This window comes from Gadus chalcogrammus, chromosome 14 (genome assembly GCF_026213295.1).
Source record: "Gadus chalcogrammus isolate NIFS_2021 chromosome 14, NIFS_Gcha_1.0, whole genome shotgun sequence".
NCBI classification, from domain to species: domain Eukaryota; kingdom Metazoa; phylum Chordata; class Actinopteri; order Gadiformes; family Gadidae; genus Gadus; species Gadus chalcogrammus.
Genome location: NC_079425.1, coordinates 6728336 through 6750007, shown reverse-complemented (window position 1 = coordinate 6750007; position 21672 = coordinate 6728336). Strand labels below are relative to the sequence as shown.

Below are 21672 nucleotides of genomic sequence, written 5' to 3'. Positions count from 1 at the left end.
AAGGAACACACTATATCAGAGACTTTATTTAAGCGGAAGAAAATGAAAAAAATATATACTATTGGCAGATTTAGGAGAAGTCTTGGACATGTGAAGGAACATTTGGGATGGTTTGTCTCTTCTGGTGACAGACAGGGTGACTTGAAACAAGGAACTATGGACACTAAACAGAGTGACAACACCCACCAGCCCCCCCCCCCCCCCCTTGATTAACCTCCTTTGGTAGGAATGCCCCCTATCTCTTCTTTATCTCTCTCTCTCTCTCTCTCTCCCTCTCACTCTCTCTCCGTTGTCTTTTCTCGGAAATGATGTTGTTTTTGTTTTGTTTTTTGATAAAGAAAAAAAAAAACTACCTGTCTAGCTAACTTGCCCTACATTCTCTTAAACATTCCTTGATCTATAACCTCGTTTTTATTTTGAATTACTTTTTTGTTTTCTTTCATTAGGACTTAACTGTAGTGCTAATCACCTCTCAAATACAGTTTTTTGCCTGTACAAAAAAAAAACGAAAAGAAAATGAAGACGTGGAAGAAGTGAAGTTTAACGGCATGGCCCATCAGACAAGCAATGCCCGAGATGCATTCTGCTGAAGAGTAACACAAAAAAAAAAAAGCATCAAACCTCAAAGGCACGCTGTGTTGCTAGACTGTTGACAGAAGCCAAGCACACGTGACGGTCTGCCCGCAGTCACCTCACCCCCCCCCCCCCCCCCTTTCTTGGCGCGTTCAACGGTCAACGGAGAAAGACGCACACCATATTGTTGCATCGCCGTGTATCATGGTAAATGTGGACGATAGCAGAAACCATGTGACTTTAGCATGGCGTCGTAACGACAATCGACCACAATGCATTGCCAGAAGAGAGAATATAGGCACGGTGCAACTACAGCCTTCCCTATCGGTCCTCCCCCCCCCCCCCCCCCCCCCCCCCCCCGAATGATGGGGAAGTAGTGGGAGACAAGGGGTGCAGATGATGATGATTTTGAAAAAGGTGTAGATAATTGTGGCAAAAAGAATGTCTTTAAACTGCCCTAAATGTTAACTATCCTTTCCCCCTGACCCCTCACCCACCTCAACGAGACCAACGACTGAAGAAGACCCCCCACCCACACCTCGCTTCTCCCTCTTTACTGTTTTGATTTTGTCATGTATGAGCAACACAATGTCTCAAGGTGCCCACTGTACATAGATACATACAGTACAGTATGACAATTGTTTTGGGTTGGATAACTCTTTTTTTTGTGTGTGAGGTGAAGCAAAAAAAAGAACAGCAGAGAGACTACAGTTAGCTCATCCGCATCGCGTTTCGTTTGTCGTCTTCTAAAGACGGACAAGACGGCTACCGCTGTCTCTTATCTATCTGCTGAGCCTCGACCACCGCCCTCTGACATACCTACCGTTGGCCTCACCAGTCCCGTTGTCCCATGTGTTTGTAAAGATGACTAAAGAAGATGAAGAAAAAAAATAATAATGCCACCAGTAATTGTTGCACAGTGTTACTGACTACTGAAACATGGTTTGATGTATTTACTTTATGATGAAGAAAAAAGAACAAAAAAAAAAACACAAGAAAAAAGACTGTGTATAGCCTTAGATACCAGACATTTGTTATGGCTCTACAAAGCTATGTAGCTATGCTAGACAGTAGGAATTAGGGTTGGCTTTTATTTTGGATTTTATATTTTGTTTTCATTTTTTTTGTTTTTATATATGTATTGTACAATAATGCCTTCTCCATTTACTGAAAAAGACAGAAAAAAGACAATCTCATTTGCTGCAGACATATTTGCCCCAATATATATATAAATATACGTAGTCCACCAAGCATGGGGCACTTTCTCCCTGGTTTTACTTATTCTTGTTTTATTTTGTTTCAAAATTTTCGGGTTTATCAGAAGTATTTTGCACTGTGATAGTATTATAAATTCAACCCATACAGTACAAAAAACCCTAGCTAAACTAACTAACCTGAAGGTGTGTTTGTGTGTCCCTTGGCATTGTGAAATGTTTCTATGTAGTTCATTTTGTGAACCCAGAGAAGATTCTAATACGGTATGTACAGTGCAAATATAATAACCCCTTTTTTTTTGTTTTGTTTTTGGTAAAAACAACCTCTATACTGTATGTGGCTTTGAAAAACCAACTAAAAAAAATTTAAGAACAACAACAAAAAAAAACATTGTTACCCAAATCCTGATTTTTGTATACACCAACCTTGTATGTGACTTGCGAAGCAGGAACACAGATGGCTTTGGCCTGGTGACTTATCCCAGCACTCAGATTACAATTTAAGGATGATATGGTAATGCACACAAACACACAAAACTACAATCTTGCACTTCCGCAAACACACACTAGACCAGCACACACACACACACACACACACACACACACACACACACACACACACACACACACACACACACACACACACACACACACACACACACACACACACACACACACGCACACACACACACACACACGCAGACATACTCACATACACAGGCACATAGACACACATAGTACAGCCTCTAATTTGTTTGTTTTTACTATCTTGACAAAAAAACAACATTGTTAAACCTTATATAGTTTCACAATCACACAAAGAGAGGGGATTAAATAAAAAATACAAATAAAAAATGAAACAATATAGACTGTCAGATATATGAATAGGAACACGTTTTGTGGGTTGAGCTGTACCAGAGCTATTGTCCCGAGATACAACAGTGCATTTGGTGATTAAGAAGGAGCCAATCATGTACCTTTGTGAGTGAGTGCGTGGACCAATCAGAAGACCGGCTCTGGATCCCTTGACTTTTGACCTATGGGTGATAATGGTAGCGCTGTGGAGACGCCCGCCTCACCCTGATTCCCCCGCCCCCTGGCTGTAATGAGCATTCCACCCCTCATGTTATGTACGGAAAAACCTGTCTTGTGAGCTCAACATTTTCTTTCCTCGTTTTGCTGTATCCTCCTGGCAGATGCTTCGTTTTGTAACTACTGAACTGTACTTATAATAAAAATAAAATGTATTCAAACTAAATGATGGACTGTCGACAAATGACTGCCCTTATCTTTTCATTCATTGATTTCATTAATCTTCTTTTTTTTACTGACGGTAGACATCTCAAATGATGAGTGTTAGCAGCATATCGTGTGTAAGTAATCTTTTTAGAAAGCTTTAACAGAAGTTATTATCTATGTGTGAGTTCAATGCCAATGCTCTCATGGACTGTGAAAATTATGAGTAATGCTAAAATGCTAATGAAAATTATGAGTAATGCTAAAATGCTACCATGTATGACTATCTCTCAGACTTACTGCAGTGGTGAGTGCAGCAAAATTTATGTCCTGACTTAAAATAAACAGGATAAAGAGGCAAAAATAATTTCTATCTTTGATGAAAACTTTAATAAATATTCAGTAATCTAGAGTGCCATTGGACTTTGCCAAGGTGAACAATTTAGTTAATTATATATTATTTAACAAATGAAAATCTGCAAAAAATCTCCCCCAAAAAACGGATCCACACTAAAAAAATAGACACATAAACACTTTCAGTAATGGTTTATAAGTAGCTACCTTAGTAAGCTATTTCTACATAGCAAACATTAACATTAACAGCTGTTTACTTAACAGTTTAGAATAAACATAGTGAGTTCATCATCAAATTCAATTCCTTTACTAGCAAAGGGCTGTCTTCAGAGGTGGAAGGAAACACCCACGTTAACTCTTGTTTTGATTTAATTTATATCATTTATTTTCTTTGCTGCAATTGACAAGAGTATAGAATACACACTCTGGGCGGCGCTGTGGTCAACACTCATGTTGAACTGAGGGAAAACTGGACGCTGCAGTGATGGGGACCTCTTGTGGTACGAAGTAGTATTACGAGACGTTATGGGTCAGGTCAAACTGGGCAAGCTGCTGCCTTAAAGGTTGGGTATGGAATTCTCCTTTTTGGCCATTTTTACTAAATTACTTGAAATCCTTATCATAACCCACTTACAGCCACTGAGTTAGAAGTACTGACATGAAAATTAAACAAGTCAATCATCTGTGGAACGGGCAGGGCACGAAAAACTCCCGCCAATGATTTCCAGAACCACCGAGTTTTGGACAATAAGAAGGTCAATCAAACGGTCGTACTGCACTCCCCCTCCCCCGCTCTCCGCGCGTGACCCCTTCATGCACGTACTCAAAGCTCGTGACCCAGAGCAAGCTTCTGTTTCTTGTTATCCTGCGGTAGCTACTGGAGCTAGCTAACTAGCTAATGGCTCGCTCTCGCGCATCTGTGTTCGCGCTCCTGCATGATTGCGCGTCCATGTGAGTAAGGTCTCGCCTGTAATGGACATCCAACGTCCAAGTGCTGTCACGTGACGACAAGATGGCGGACGCGGTGAGCTGTGTCCCTATTCCTCTACGAATAGTCAAATCTCCTATCCTTTACTTAACCTTTGTGGAAAACGTCATCGGGTCAAGGAGAGATGAAAATGTGCTTCCTTTCTAACGTAGGAAAAGACAGCGCTGTTTAAAATGAATTCGACTCCACTTTTCCATTATTTGATATCCATTATTATGAACTTTATTTTCTGCTCTTCTCTTTAAACAAACCAATAAAAAATAAAGAAAAGACAAATATTATGTCTCCTCTATTTCGGACACTTTGCGCTTCCTCGGGATACCGAAGATAGGTGGTAGAGTTCCTCTTGCCATCACTCTGCCCTCCTCCGTGAAATGAGCAAACCGTCTGCAATGACTGCACACACACACACACACACACACACACACACACACACACACACACACACAAATAGTTTTTGTAGGTCATTGTTACGGTTGTGTTAATATTGGAATTCACAGCACATCTGAGTCAGAAGAACTATACCCTTCAGTATGGAGATTCTCCAACAAAGTGGAGCACCACCACTTCCTAGTTGTGTTATGTCATGCTGTGGAAGATAACAGTATATCAGTCAGAATTAACTTCCAAATACTGCAATGAGACTGTTTGTACTCGACTACATCATAATTTTGCATTAACTTTAGCCATTTCATTTTCGTATATTTTCCTTTATATATTTGTATGTATCTAGTATACTATTTGAAATTTGAAATAAGTTGCATGTAATTATAACTATTATTTAAAGTGTCTGCTATCGGGGATAAATACGTTAGCGTGGCGTCCCTATGCTGTTTTATTCAGGGATAAAGCCTCGGATGTTATAGCCCCGAATATGATCTTTGGGAGAAAAATTAAAATATTCATAAACATTTATAAATAGCCTAGTCTAGATAGACATAGTCCTTCTGGCAATAGAATAAACAACAACCTGTTTACCACCTCAAGTGTATTAACCTATCCTATCCCCAGTCAGATATGTGCGCGTGTGTGCGTGTGTGTGTGTGTGTGTGTGTGTGTGTGTGTGTGTGTGTGTGTGTGTGTGTGTGTGTGTGTGCGTGTGCGTGTTAACGTGTGTGGTGGTAGGCGATGACTCCAGCTCGCCTGCCAGGTGGTTTTCTTAATTAGTTAATTGGTTGCATCTGGTGCGTTTCACTTAAAAGGGAACCGGACAGTACATTGGTTTGTGTACTGCTTTGTTGGTTAAAGACTTTTTGAAGTAAAGAGGAGCATCTCATCTGAACCTGATGTGAGTAGAATTGTGTAGCAAAGCACAACTGACGTGACTTGTATGTTGAATATAAATCACTGATAATGTGTGAAGGAAATCAGGGATTGTGGTGGTTTAACTCTCATTTGAAATTTGTGGTTTAACTCTCATTTGACATTTGGACCATGAGTAAACTGTTCCTTCCTTCAAAGGTATATCATGGATATTTAACTGCAGTTCTGTGAGTATCCCAACTTAACCATGAAGCATAACTGCAAACTGTAAGTCATTAATTTCTCATTACTCTTGGGCACATTGATGTATTTTGGCTTCCTGGTGAGTTAACCTGTTTAATGAAGGTTGATCTGAGTTGTAAGGATGTTTTATTGGTTCATGGGTTACTTAGGTGTTTGGTTTATGTTGGTTTTAATGATTTGTTAAAATGGTTAGACTCCAAGTTATTGTTGTAAGCTGGAGTAATGGGTTGGGTTCTGATATCTTCAGTCTTTTCATTCTACTCTCCTGAGCTCTGCATCTTCATCACATGAGTGTTGCTTTACTAATGAGGTTGTGGTCTGAGTGAGCAGAGGTGCATACTGGGATACAGAGCTGTCTGAAGTCTACAGGTCTGTAGACACGCCCCCTCAGGGGAAACCGAGTGTTTGAGAAACTTTGGTGACGTCAGTTACATGGACTGGAATGTTCTTAAAGATGGAGACAGGGATTCAGAAAGAGAAACAGCAGGGGGAGATGAGGGGGCTCCTCATCTCAACGACTAAAACACAACTTCACTCTGACATAGAGAACCATGGAACACATTCAACAGTCCTCTCCAGGCATCGTGACTCCTCAGGAACAGTTTCATTTCCAAGAAGGTCTTATTTGGGGCCATCCCCATATGGATCCTGCTCCTCAAGAGCCACCCCCCTCCACTGGGTGGTCGTCTGAACAGATGACCTCCTTCCTGTCCTCAGGCTGACTAAAGCTACAACGTTTGCATCTGTGAAGGCCCCTCTTTCAGGAAATCACTGGACTACAAAGACATGACTTCAGAGATGTTGAATCAACCTGGACACATTTTGGAGACGCCAAGCATAATCCATCACCAATGTGGGACGCCACTGAAGAATGTTGTACATAATTTACGTCTCTTCGAGACATTGGTTGTTCTGTTATGGGTGCCCTGGCAGGAGCGCTGGGGGGGGGGGCGGTGATGGAATGCTATTTGGCATGAGGGTTTTTACCCTGCATGATTGTTTGGACTTTTATGACTCAGTGGTGTGTGTGTGAGTGTGTTTGGGTTTGACATGAGATGGAAGATTTTTGAGCATTGCTAGGGTTCTACTGTGTGTGTGTGTGTCTCCCACTCACACCTGGCATGGGGTTCTACGTGCCTGTCCTGGGTTCTATGTGTGTGTGTGTGTCCGGCTTGCTTTGACAGTGATAATGTTCATACGGGGGTCTGTGTGATTGGCTTGGGATATTGGAATGGTCAACTAAATTATACCTGATGGACGGCCACACGTTTACTTAAGGGCCTCCAGTAGACATGAAGAGCCCTGAGCGACGCTCCGGAGCGATATCCAACACACTGGACAGGAAGGAGAGTATCCAACTCAAGTGTAAAAGGATGCAAGCGGCGTGTTCAGATCAGTGACTTCAAACTAGGACTACACCAATCAGGATCAATGGAGGATGGACACCAAAAGGAATTCCACAAGGAGAGTCTGACGTTGGAAAGGGACCTAAATGGATATTCAAGATGACCTTCAGACCTGTAATGAGACGGCTCTTCCTACTTGGCTGGATTGATGGAGAGCCCTGTGGATCTTGTCTTGCTCTCAGTTGCACGTCTTCTCAGGCTGAACTGTATTTGTTTCGGACAGGACTAGTTGAACGATCGGTTCCCTTAAATCAGAACCAATCCGGGAACTCCAGCTAGTGCGCTCTTCGAGCTGAAGTTGTGCTCTTCAGCTGAGGAGGTAATGAAACCTTCACTGGGGCTTCAAGTTGTAAAGAGGAGAATGTTTCAAAGTGTTCCATGGTACTCTGAAGACCGTTGTTGTGTTCCACTGGCTGAGAGGAAGAACCCACACATCTTCCTCTTGGCCTTTCTCCTCTTAGAATCCTGGCGCCATCTTGAAGGATATTCCAGCTCATGTAACTGATGTCACGACAGATTCTCAAACACTTGGTTTCTCCTGAGGGGTGTGTCTATGGAACTGAAGACTTCAGACAGCACTGTATCCCAGCATGCATCTCTGCTCACTCAGACCACACCCCCATGAGTAGGATGCAACACTCTAGTGATGGTGATGTAGAGTTTTATAGGTAACGAGGGAGCAGACTAAGGTGATTGGAACACAATGGAATGTCAAGTTTGTAAATCTTTAAACAATGAAGATGGTTGCATAGTGCAGGAATATGGCTTATTTTTATTATGGACAGTCCTTTCACTCGGATGCCCACTTCTCACTGGAGCTGTACATGTGTTGGCTGGCTGGCATGATTTGCTGTTGGTGATGAGGCAGTCAGGGTGACGTTGCAGGGCTATGGTCGGCTCTCTGTGAGCTCAACGTTTAGATTTGCTCTGTATGGTTTGTACCCTGAATAATCTAGATAATTGTAAAATGTAGACACGGTTTTGTATTGAATGACTCTAGGATTTTAGTTTTAAAGTTGTCGTGGGACGTACATGGTAGTTTGTTTTCTTCGTATGGTTTTGAGTGATAACTTGTACACACTGGGTGCATAATAATGTGGAGGTACACTGAATAGTACTAATGACCAACAGCAACAAACAGATCTCCTCAAGGTAAGTCTGTTGGCTGTGTTTTAATGAAGACCATCGCTGGACTTCAGGATCTTCCTTCGTTCAGCTCAAGGTGAGGTGCTGGTTCTGTTATTTTCTTTGGTTGGTTCCGGCCGGAATGTTCGGATTCCAGTCGGACGGTTTGTGCTTCCCGCCGTGGAAGGTTCTGAGTGCGGTCACTTGATTTAGTCCCAATGGTTAGCATAGAACGTTGTAGTCTTGACATTGACAACCATAAGAAACCATCTGGCAGTTAGTTGGACGGGAGTCCCCTGAGGGAATCTGGCGGAACGTTCTGGATTGTATTTGCGTAACCTCGAGCCGTTGCCAACGGAAACTATTTTTCAGTCGGTTTCCATCGGGAATTGTTGCCCCTATCTTAAACAACTTAAGTTTGATATTAAATACATACTGACACGTACGTCGTACAATATGTTGATTTCCGATGGTTGCGCCGTATTTTTAACCACGATGATGTGATGGGACTCTCACTGCGTACAAAACAGCGTTCTACTTGCGGGCCCATTTTTGACATCAGGGAAGGCTGAAAATCATTTCAAGGAGGAAGATAATTTGACATTTCTTCATGGAACCCAGCACCTGAATATGGCTGAGTATATTTGATTTAATATCGATACTGCTTAGTGTTCTTTGTTACTTCAGCTTTTGTACGTTCTAAATATCTGCTGTCATTAATTGCTACAGAAGTTAAACCCTACCCAATGGAATGACGTTAAACAACGACTTTGGTGCAGAGTTACCAACTAGATAATATCAAAGCTAAAATAATGGCCGTCATTCCCACATGTTACAGTAGAAGATACTCTAGAACTGTACAAGGTTAAAAAGGTAACATGTAGTTTGTTCCAAGGTGTCTGCCTCCTCACCTAGAGTAAGACCTCCACCTCCTCACCCGGAGCCGGACCTCCACCTTCTGTCAGAAGTCCTCCAGAACAGGTCAGTGCTACGTGTGAGTAGAGTCTTCTCAGGTCAGTTTCAATGCATGGCCTGAACCACTTCTTTAAACTTGTGGACTACTGTCTTCATTCCCACAAACGGGATGCTCATGTCTGGTCTCAAGTCTTTTCTGGCCTTGAGTTATAAAATAATAGTTAAATGAATTATGTAACTCGGTTTCGGATGAGTCAATTAAGTTTATTGTTGGGCAAATGCTGACATAAACCTGTTGCTGTAGATGAGAGGCTGGGGACCGGAGGCTTGTGGAGCCAGGGTGGACCGGAGACTGAGGCTGGAGACCAGGGGTCTGCAGCACCGGACCAGGGGGTAACCATCACCAAGCTCATCTGAAACACTAAAATCCACGGTAGTTTAGGTCTAGTTTTGATCATCTTATGACTTTAAGTAGATGGCGCCTGACTCTGAAGTGATCATCACACTCACTGCCACTTCTAGTAGAATACTGCTATACCACAAACTACCGGTGTATTTGTACCACATATATCAGACGACTACATCTGTTTTACCACATGTTGAAGCAAGACTTCTGCTGTTTGCTCCAGACCAGGACTGTCTGAGGAGAGCTGCTGGAGGAGCTGAGACGCTGGAGGACGACTAGGAATCGACCAACAAGGATTCCTCGTAAGTTTGTATTTACTTACATGGTTGACTTAATGCGTTAACCAACTACCGCTGTGTTTTCTTACTAGAACGTGTTTCTGGAGCGGAGGCGATCTGGTAGGGGAGCCGGGAATCTGGAGGATGACCATCACTCTACCAACAAGGATTGTAAGTTTGTATCAACCAAACAAACTGGAAATAAAGGGCTTAAATATAAGACAAACTACATGTTTGTTACCAGACTTTAGGGCCAGACTCGCGCTGTTTGTTCCAGACCAGGACTCTGGCTGAGGAGAGCTGATTGAGGAGCCAAGACTCGAGCCAAGAGGACAACATCACTCCACCAACCAGGATCCTCGTAAGTTTGCCTAAAATAAACAGAGTGGACTTGTTGTAACGTAGGATTAGTTTGTCCAGTACAAGTTACGGCATACTATTGTGGTTGTTTACCAGACAAACTACAGCTGCTACTTTGTTACGCGCCATTAGAACCCAACTACTGCTGTGTTTGTTACCTGATATTAGAGACAAACTACTCCTGTGTTTGTTACCTTACATTAGAGCCCAACTACTCCTGTGTTTGTTGCCTTACATTAGAGTCAAACTAATACTGTGTTTGTTGCCTTACATTAGAGACAAACTACTACTGTGTTTGTTACCTGATATTAGAGACAAACTACTGCTGTGTTTGTTACCTTACATTAGAGACGAATTACGTTTGTAACCAGACCAGGAATCTGGAGGACTGATGGAGAAGCCGTACATCTGGAAGGCAAATCCTGAGGACCACCAGGACTCTACCATCAAGGATTCCTCATAAGTTTGCATTATCTGGACATAGTGGACTAGGTAGGGGGTTGGGGGTTTAACTCTCAAACAAATGGTGCCGGGTTCAAGTCCTCAGAATGCAGTGATGCGTCCTTGAGCAAGGCGCCTTAAAGCCTGCCTGCTCCTTAATGACTTATCTTTGGTTCAGATAATGTTGCATCTTTTGAATATTGAACCTAATCAATGTCCTTGTTTGGTCCGGGCAGACACACCTGAGCTGAACCTCACCTGATCCTGTTTGGTCGGGGGTAGACGCACCTGAGCTAAACCCGCCCTGATCCTGACATCCTGCTGGTCCCGTCTCCTCAGTTCATATGAGCCTCGTCCTCCAGAAGACCTGCTGAGCTCAGCAGTCTGAGGCTGATGGATCAATGACCTCCAGTGGGAGTGATCTTCTTGACCCCACATGTAACCGTGTGCTTCCACACGCCTTTCCCTCACGTCTGTCACTAACCTCACTACTTCACTACTCTCTACTGCTTCCTCTTTTCTTCCTTCTCTGTGGTTCAAACCTTTACACTGAAGGCGCGTCTTCCTGCCCTCAGAGGGTTTAGCGTTAGGGTTGAGAGTCAGGGTTTAGAGTCAGGGACAGAGCTGGTCAGGGAGGACTGCTTTTACACAAACCTCTTCACTTGCTTTTGGAATGGTGGTGACATTTTGAAAAGATTTGGGAAAATGTTTCCCTCTGCTTTCCTTTACAAAATTGTATTCAACTTCTGTCAAGTGTTTTTGTTTATATATTAAAATCCCACATTGACTTCTACATGTTTGGTGCGGTTCATTTAATTGTCCTTTAACTTGGTTAATGTCAAGCTAAACTCCTGCAATACATTTAATATACATGATTGTTATTCAGCAATGTTCACATAATCCATTTTGTAAAAATATGACACCTCCATATTACTACTAAATTCATGTGTTTAACAATGTACATACTGCCCCGCAGGCCATTCTCTGCTACTAGACACGTTCAATCCACCAACCCGTCCCGCATCAATGTACTATATAGTCGGGTTCACTATGTAATGTCGCCAGAATATACTTTTTTGGAAACTTTATTGTGTAAGCAATCAGAAAAATAATTTTTCCATTTGCCCTGATACCTATATGCCAGCCATCTTGGATTTTACAAAATGGCTGCCGTGAAAAGGGTTTATGTCAATATCTCAGCTTCTAAATAACCTAGAGCTTTTATTTTGAGAGCTAAACTAACATTTCCAGGGCCAAGGAATCCAATGGTAACAAAATAAATAAGCTAGATTCAACCTAAAACTTAATTGACTGACCTTTGTAGTTTTATTGAATGTTTTACAAGTGATCAATCATGAACGTTCCACTAAGTTAATGTCCATTAAGAGCCAACATGCTCATGACAAATGTCTTTAATGTTTAAGGCAATCAAGGAGTCTTTACATATCATCACTATCATCGTCATCAGTTTCATACTTATTCTGTGTGTCCTCATCCTCCTGACACGCACTGCCGCACTGGCAAAGATCGGTGCAGGAAAAGCTGTTTTTTCTGCAAGATCTGGCAGAAGAACGCTTTTGCATTGACAGCTAACCATCTCAATGATGGCCTTTGGAGCTTTAAGGGCATCTGTCATGGTTGGTTTCAGCTGGCTATCAGACTCCTTGTGGTAGCCATTCCGCAGGGGATCCATCTGAGAATCTTGCAGAGCAATGCTGGCCTGTCCCCACACTCTGGCTTGGATATGGACTCTCAGGACATGTTGTCTCAGAGCTTCAAGGGTAGGAGGTAGCTTATCACTTTCTGCCATATGCTTGCAGAAGAGATGCCATCATAGTTCGGAGATGGTCTTGATGTAGATGCCTTTGGGGGAGTAGGCTGCACAGACGAAGCTAGCCAGAGTGGCCAACATAGTTTCGGTCACTTCTTCCTCTGTTGAAAGAATCTGCAGTGAACTGTTTACCTCTTTATCTGCCTTTATGTAGACTTGCAGCCAGGTTGCTTTGCCTATACGTGAGAACCTTCCAGTGTTGTCAGCGCCATGGACCCATGGAAGGCTGGCAAAGCCTTTGCTCTTTCTGACCCTATTGCTCTCCATATTGGCTCTATCCCCATAACCTCAGAGGCCATGGAAATGGACGTGTTCTTCAGCATGAGGTCATAGTTTGCTATGACCAACACTGGGACATCTGTGTCTGGAGAGAAGAAAACCATCTTTGCACAGTGTGTCTGCTTCTTCGTGATTGTTGTCCTGGAACACCAAGTCTTTGTTGCTCCTGGTATGCCCTGAAGAAGAGGTGATGACCAGTTGTTTTGATGTACTGTTGTACTCTAGAGTCTTTGCAGCAAGATAGTTGGTCAGGTCAGCCTTCGTCTTGTCATGTAAAAGGAACCTGCTCATTGGGATATATATGTTTGTGTCAACTCGGACCTGATACTGGATTGGTGCTCTTCCTTGCCTTCTTTTATCCCTGGTAGCACTCTTCAGAGAATCATCCCTGTATGTGTCAAACACAAGGATGATTTCACCATAATCTTGTGTGAGGGCCATCAGCCTGTTGTTGAAGCATTCACTGAGATGTTTGACTGTCACTATGGTAGCTGGTTTCTTGGCCATTTTCTGCAGAAGTACCATTGCATCTACCAGGGTTATCTTGCGACTTGGAGCATCTGGTGTGGTCCCCAGGGCCGGCGCTCGGCATAGGCGACCTAGGCGACCGCCTAGGGTGGGAAATGCGTTGGGAGCGCCCTCTGGTTGCGTCCTTAATTAGTCAATTAAAATATCCGAAACAAAAGGAGAAGGGAGGGGGCGCGGGAGCAATTGCCAGGGCGCCCCGAAACCGTCACCGCAGGACAATGCGGTGAAATCCCAAAATGGTGTATTTAATGAACAATAAACATAAATCCATCCTTTTTTATAGTTGACGGGAAGAATTTATATCCTAGATAATAATAGTTTTTTCTTTGGTTGAGCAGAACAATCAGTGTAAGAGTGTTTGCCAACATAATACATAACGATAGCTCCAACAGTCGCCTCTTGGGTCCCTTATCAGTCGATTGATCCATGATGAATGCAACAAGTGCCTCGCCACTGGCTGTTTATATCTAGCCGGTGCCATGTTTGGGGGTGTGTCTGTGCCGTAAAGCATTTTCGATACTACAATCTGACTACATTTTCGAGGCGTGATTAGCTACTTCCGCTGAGTCACATACGGATTGTGTCGGTCCGAACAGAGCAAGTTGCATATTCGCTTTTTCCTTGGAGAAGCGACAAGGGGCAATGAAATACCCACCAAACGACCCAGAAATGGTTGTAGAACCATCAGAATAACTATCAACCTGCATAATTAATGTAATTTTGGCTAAAAATGTTGCATAGTGGGCCATTAAATATAAACTCTGCAACACAATAGACATATTTGACATCCGTTAAAATTTGTATTACTTTAAATTATAATCATTGTTCCTTTTTTAATGTTTTCAACTATCGTACACATTTCGTCTTTAATGTTAGTTAATCTGGCGTCACGGCCAATTTCTGATTGTGGGGGTGTGTGTGGATGATGGCCGGTTGAAGCAGCCTCACCTGCCCCGAGTCAGACGGCGCTGGGTGATGCTGCACACCTGTTACATTGAGAAATCAGTGTGCACAAGTTAAGCCAGCCATCACCAAACACACACACACACACGCGTGCACACGCACGCACGCGCGCGAGAGAGAGAGATAGATCTCTCCTGCATGGAAACATGGAGCATCAGCGCCATATATATCATATATCCCTTATCTTACCTTTTGTCTTGGCCCTACCCCTTAACCCAAATGAGAATTGGGACACCCCTTACCCCTTCAAAACAAGGGGAGGGGTAAGGGGTAGAAATGGGATGCAGCCTAACTCTTAATCGGATGTTGACATCAATATTTAAAGGCACTTCGGTGTCACAAACTAAAGTGTTTTGTAAATAATGAGAAGTTTTCTCAAAAATACGTTCTTGACAAGTGACAAAATGGTATGCATTATTTTATTCATCATATAAGACTTATTAATTGATTTAAAGCAAAAGTGAAAGCCTAGTCTTCCAAGTTTTCCAACTTTTAATATTTTTAAAATCGAAAGGTGTCAAAAGTTTCTTAAATCGAAAAGCAATTTGAACATGTGAACATACTTTTTTGATATCTTAAATGAATTATGAGTGGTTATGAGTTACATTTTCAGTTTTTATTCCTTTTGAAGAGTGTACGTTTATAGCATTCAGTATCCTAAAGAACTTTTCTGATGTTTTGGAATAAGACCATCAGGATATATTAAGCTCAAGGGTTGAATTCACTTTCTTTTTCTTTTCGTTACAATGTCGAAATGATTTCAGTATGACTTGGAATTGTTTACTATCTTGGTGCACTCCTTTAATTAATTAAATTAATTATTTTGATTTTATGTAAGTAAACATCACTAAAGAATCGTTTTTGCCTGCATTTTAAACGTTTTGACGTTAATACATATTTCTCAAATTGCTTTAGACTTCATATTCTCAACACAGTGTATCCTTATGTTGAAGAGATAATGGTATCCAATTCAGCTCCACATTACTTTTATGTTGGCCATTGTCTATAGTTGAATTAATTAATTATTTGAATGAATGCTGCAAGTCTGAATACCATAAGGTGTCCTCCACACATAGTCTCATAATATCTTGCATTATTTCTTGGGCCAGAAATGTAAAAATGTTTTTGGAAAACTTGTATTTTGTGTTTAAATATAGGACAGCCCTATTTTGGTTGATTGGAGGAACAAATATAATGGTTACTATAGTTTGTATATTGACAAATCGAGTTACTACAAAATATTTGTCATTCATTGTAAATAATCCCTTGTTAATGTATTGAGGCATTTCTGTGTGCGCATGCATGTGTGCTCAATGGCCAGATGTGTGTACGTTTGGTGAGTAGGTGTCCATTTTAGAAGACGTCACAGTAAAAATACACACACACACACACACACACACACACACACACACACACACACACACACACCGATGCTATATTTTAAGCGCTCCTATTCTCCGCCTCCTCTGTGGTCTGAAACCCGACCCCCAGGGGCCCTACCAGACAAGACCCAGGTCGGCATCCACTGATGGAACCCATATTGCTTTAAACCCCTAAACTTAAGGACCCGGGACCCCCACACACACACACACACACACACACACACACACACACACACACACACACACACACACACACACACACACACACACACACACACACTACGGCAAGGGACTACGGCAAGGAGGCCCCATACTGGGAGGCTGCCCAGGTCAATGCCTGACTAATTTTTAAACAGATCAGCTGCACTACTCCAGATGTAGGTCCCCACCCCTCTCCCCTCAAACGTCTGTTCCCAATCAAACTCTCATCCGGGGGTAAAGTAACCAGTCGACTGGCTTGTCTCCCCCGCTCCCTGGATCTCCCCTGGGGGGTTGGAGGGGGTGGGGGCGATAAGCACTAAGAGGCATTGTCTTGGAGAGGAAGGATGTTAGCATAGATGTTTGGATAGCCAGAAGATTGCTAGAGGAAATCAGGATTATTACTGTGTGCGTGCGTGTGTGTCCGTGCATGCGTGTCCGTGAGCACATGTCAGTAAACGTTTGGCTTTCTGAAGCAGGACTGCCGTGTGTGTGGAGTGGGGGATGTGTGTCTGTGTGTGTGAGTATGTGTTTGTTTGTTTGTGCATGTCCATACGGGTGCCTACATGTGCTTGTGACCCACAATACAAACGTGTGTGTCTCTATGGGTGTGTGTGTGTGTGTGTGTGTGTGTGTGTGTGTGTGTGTGTGTGTGTGTGTGTGTGTGTGTGTGTCTTCACACAGGTCGCCTCACAGGTGTCTCATTACAACACACATGAGGTCATCTTCCGTTCCTTTTCATTTTGCTCGTCTGTGTGTTTTTACTGGTGATCAGCCAAGTTCTCTCCACAGTCGCTTGTGACCTCGCTCACTGTGTGGTGGATGTCTCTATGCTATTTATTTCTCTCTCTCTCTCTCTCTCTCTCTCTCTCTCTCTCTTTATGTCTCTTTACCTCTGAATATGTCTCCCACTGTACCATTATCACCCTTTTTCTCACTATCCCTCCATGTCTCAGTCTCTCTACATTCTTCTCTCGCTCTTTCTCTCTGTATGTGACTCTCCCTCTTTCTCTTTCTCGCTCTCTCTGTAATGCCGCATTGTGTACATATACGTTTCCCAGTTTATGGATTCCATCCATACCACTGTGTGTTCTTTGTGTTCTGTCCGTACATGTGTGGGTGAATACGTGCAGATCGCTGTATAGAAAATGACATTGCTGTAGCTTCTCAATGACTCCTGCGCGTAGCGTTGGTCGCTGGGCAGATGGTGACCTGCACATGAACCCGTCTGCGAGCTCATTTGTTCAGCTGCCTCTAATTTCCTCCTCAGTCTCCCTCCTTCATGTTCGTCATTATGTGCGGATGTGATGTTTGACTGCTGTTTCCAAATGACACCACTAGGTGGAGGAAGAGACCAAGTTATGGTGTGTGTTAGTGGCGTTTGTTGCTGTTGCGCTCTGCCACCGCTCAGAGAAAACTCCTCTACAGCCCTTGAGTCCGAGGCATCCGGCATCCGAGGTGGCTGCCGTGCAACAATGAAGTAAGATTTGCTTAAGATCGTAGCATTACATAATAAAAAAATCATGATATCTTATTGCGATTTTAGCTAAACCAGCTTGGACAAATAATTTCTATGCACACATGAGCAAAACCAATTTTAATGAAAATGAATTCAAAGTGAACGAAAATATTAATTAAAATGCTGTTTGTCCTATTCTTCAAAAAATATGTCTGCCCTTATATAGGCGACAATTTGTGCTGGCTGACTTTTAAGTGTTTCATTTAAGAAATGTATAAATGTTATAATAAATGCAAATATTTGTGTACATGATGTTGTTGTTCATACCTGCAGTGGTGTCAATATATGTTCAAAGATGTTCAGTAGATGTTTGAGTGGAAAAGAGTGTACACACACCTCAAGCGTTTGTGTGTGTGTTTGTGTGTCTGTGTGTGTTCATTTATCTATTTGTATCCTCTTGAGCAGCCTTGTTGTGTGTTTGTGTTTTAAGTTTGTGCGGAGCTACCGGCGTGCAAGCAAGGTTTTCTCTGTCCCTCTCTCGCTCTGTCTCTCCCTGGCCGGGTTCTTATGAATCGATGATCATGTGGTGTAAGCGAGATAGATGGCCCCAAGCTCCATCTTGTCTCCTCTAATTGTAAAATATTAGTTACATTAGACGCTGGCCCATGATTAATGGAACTTATTTGGAAGGTGGAGCCTCTTACTTTCTTTCACCACCAGCCCACCACCACCCAAATCCTACCTCTCTCACTCCTTCTCCCTTATCCGTTTTATTTTTCTCTTTCCTGTTCTCTCGATCCCCCTCTCTCTCTGGTTCTGCCCATTCAATGCTCTTTCTATCTCCCCTCCTCTTGTTCTATCATCCCTCTCTTTCTGTCTTTATTTATATATCCATCCTCTCTCTCTCTCTCTCTCTCTCTCTCTCTCTCTCTCTCTCTCTCTCTCTCTGTGTATCTGTATCTCTGCTACTGATATGCTCCCAAGTCCTCCTCAAAGAATTGAGTGATTTCCCTTAAATTAGACAAATAGGCTTTCCAGCAGGAGAGAGTAGAGAGTAGGGAAGGAGAGCGGCGAAGAAGATAGAGCACAAGAGGCTGCACTGATACAGGGGAAGGCAGATAAGGAACGGGACTAAATGAAAGCCCCTCGTTTAGAAGTGATGGCGTTTGAACAAAATGTGAAGAAGTTAAGCTCTCTCGGAGGTTGATTACACTCGGGTCGGATCATTTTACATGGACTATCTGAAACGTACAGGATCATGTTCTGAATTTACAGTGTGTGTTTCCATCTACATTATTGCGCCTCTATTGGTGTACATAACCCTAATGGTATGGCTCATGTTAAGAACAAGTAAACCTTAACCTTTGCAGGTATTGACATTGGCAAAACCTCCATGAAACACGCGCGCACACACACATACGCAGACACATGCACGCGCACTCATGTACATGCTAATACTGTTATTATTGTTTATAAAAATATAATAAACAATAATAACACATGATTTATGTATAGCACGTTTCGATAAAAAAATTCGAAGTGCTTCACAATTAAACAGGAAGTAAATAAAGTAATAAAGTAAAGTAATAAAAAGTAATAGCAATAGAAATGAATAGTTGGTGCATTAAATTAAACGATGATAATGCAACAAAAGATTAAAACAGAAATTGTCATTCAAAACACAACAATACCTGGAGAGAGGATCTTTAATTCCCATTAGTTGTATTTTATTTATGGAACTAAAGTTTTGCATTTATTTATTTGCAATTATTAATAGTGTTAAATGCTAACAATATTCTACACTTTTGGATGGTGAAATCAAATTAACCAATAGACTGCATAGACTTTTGTAGTAATTATTCAATCGTTATCATTCATACATGAAATAATCCTTCTGAAATTCATATTTTACAAAATAAAAGTCCTATCACCGGGTTTTCACATAGTGGAACAAAGTAGACTGATCGTTTTTTTTTTTTGGTATGTTTCATAAAAACAGATTCAACAAAATAAAGAAAAAAGAAAGTTCCCTTGTTCTTCTGAGGGTCAGCTTGGGTCTCTGTTTGTCCTTTCTTTGTTTTCTTTCCCAACCTCAAATTGGCTCAAAGTCCTTGGTCAACACCTGGAAGACGTGGTCCGGTAGGGCAAGGTGACACACACACACACACACGCACAAGCACACGCACAAACCAACAAACACATACACACTCCCACGAACAATAGGGGACTTACATATGTTTCTAGACTTCCTGTCTGTCTGGCATGCTGTCTCACTTTCTTCCTTGTTATTCTGTTTGTCTGTCTGTCGGTCTGCCTTCCTGTCTAGCTATGTGCCAGCCTGTTTCTATGCCTGCCTGTCCATTTGTCTGCCTGACTGCCTGTCTGTCTGTCTGTCTGTCTGCCTGTGTATCTGTCTGTCTCTTTGTTTGTCTGTCCGTCTGTCTGCCTGACTGTGTGTTTTATATCTGTTTCCAGGACTGTGTGACTTTTATCACGTTGCTTTGAGGTCAGAGGAAGTTCAGGATGATTAATGTGGAGCAGCCGATACTCAGAGTGTCAGAATGTGAGTGAGAAGCAGGTGGCCGGCATATCTATCAACCCCACAGCTCTGTCCCACTCTCCCTCCCTCCCTTCTCTCTCCCACCCTCCATCCATCTCGCTCTCGCTCTCGCTCTCTTTCTCTCTCTCTCTCTCTCTCTTTCACTCTCACTCTCACTCTCACTCTCTCTCTCCCTCTCTCTCTCTCACACACTCTCTCTCTCTCTCTCTCTCTCTCTCTCTCTCTCTCTCTCTCTCTCTCTCTCTTTCACTCTCACTCTCTCTCTCTCTCTCTCTCTCTCTCTCTTTCACTCTCATCTCTCTCTCTCTCTCTCTCTCTCTCTCTCTCTCTCTCTCTCTCTCTCTCTCTCTCTCTCTCTCTCTCTATTGCCAACAGACATGGGTACAAACAACACACACACACACACACACACACACACACACACACACACGCACACCCTTGGACATCCATTATCTGTGAACAGTGACAGTGCAGCTGCAGATTGTGCCTCTTTCAGATCAGCAGGGACTGAGGAAAAAAAATAAACCAATGTAAAACATCTTCTATAAACGTGCACACACACACACACACACCCACACACACACACACACACACACACACACACACACACACACACACACACACACACACACACACACACACACACTGTATCCCTGTTCTGTTTGAGACGAGTTTGAAGTGAAGCCCTATTCTCAAGATGGATAGAATGAAAAGTCATAGGAAGGAAAGCATAAGGAGGGTGGATAGGGGCTGGGGCTAAGAGAGGGTGGACATGGAGTGTGAGTGAATGAGTGACCCAAAGATGAAACAGAGTGCCATGCAATCGGCTGCGTGTGTGGTTCCAAGTGTGGAGACTTCAAACACGAATCACTCCTACTTATTACAGACATGTATTCGCCAAACGCTGTGTTTTCAGAATATACATATGGAAGCGGTTAGACAGGGTGATTATACATACCATGCCTCCCGGTTTAACCCGGTTCATCCTGAAAGTGTGTCCTAATAGGCGATGGGCCTCGGCCTAAAATGGAGGACGTGGATATGTTTTACCTCCAATTGTGGAAAAAACGCTGAAAAATATCATTAAGAGAAAAACATTTGGAATGGATGGCAAAGTAAGACGGAAAGAGAGGGTGGGGCAGGGGGCGGTCTATTTTGGGGTTCCTATTAACAGGTCCTACTGGAACAGCAATTAATAATCTAGTTCAGTATTTAACATGGGACCCGTTCCCCAGAGAGGACTTTTTAGCTGGCTTTGATGCTGAAAGAGCTCCCCCCTCTCCCCTCCCCCCCCCCCCCCCCCCCCCCCCCCCCCGACTCTCTTCTTAAGGGCCTCCCCTGGTGTTATTTATGTTTTGGTTGTGTGTCTCTGTGTTTATGTGTTTGTGTGTGTGTGTGTGTGTGTGTGTATGTATTTGCCTCTCTAGTTAAGCTAGGAAATGGAGCAGATCCGCTATTCCCAAAACTTGAGACCGATTTTCTACAGGCAGCACACGGCCCTCGTTAAGGAAAACGGGGGGGAAGGGGGGGGGAATCCCCCCAGGCTTTTTGAACTCATGTAAATCTATTTATTTCTGGAGAAGGAGGCGGGAGCTGGAGGGTGGGGAGGTCTTTACTCGGGTCTCATCTCAGATGTCTTCAACATCTAAAAACAAAAGCGCTAAAAACCG

The 21672-nt window shown here is 42.8% G+C and overlaps 1 long non-coding RNA gene across 4 annotated transcripts; it reads left to right on the top strand.

Moving 5' to 3' along the window:
• The first annotated feature begins 5570 nt into the window (after nucleotides 1-5570).
• Nucleotides 5571-11711, top strand: LOC130403516 (uncharacterized). 4 transcript variants are annotated; one of them, XR_008904108.1, is made up of 8 exons: nucleotides 5571-5653; nucleotides 5827-9383; nucleotides 9622-9710; nucleotides 9947-10025; nucleotides 10094-10172; nucleotides 10279-10362; nucleotides 10710-10853; nucleotides 11039-11711. It is a non-coding gene; the product is annotated as an uncharacterized LOC130403516 (long non-coding RNA). The 4 variants fall into 4 exon arrangements; XR_008904107.1 differs by having other exon boundaries at nucleotides 10246-10362; nucleotides 10733-10853; XR_008904109.1 differs by having other exon boundaries at nucleotides 10246-10362.
• Nucleotides 11712-21672: the final 9961 nt, after the last annotated feature.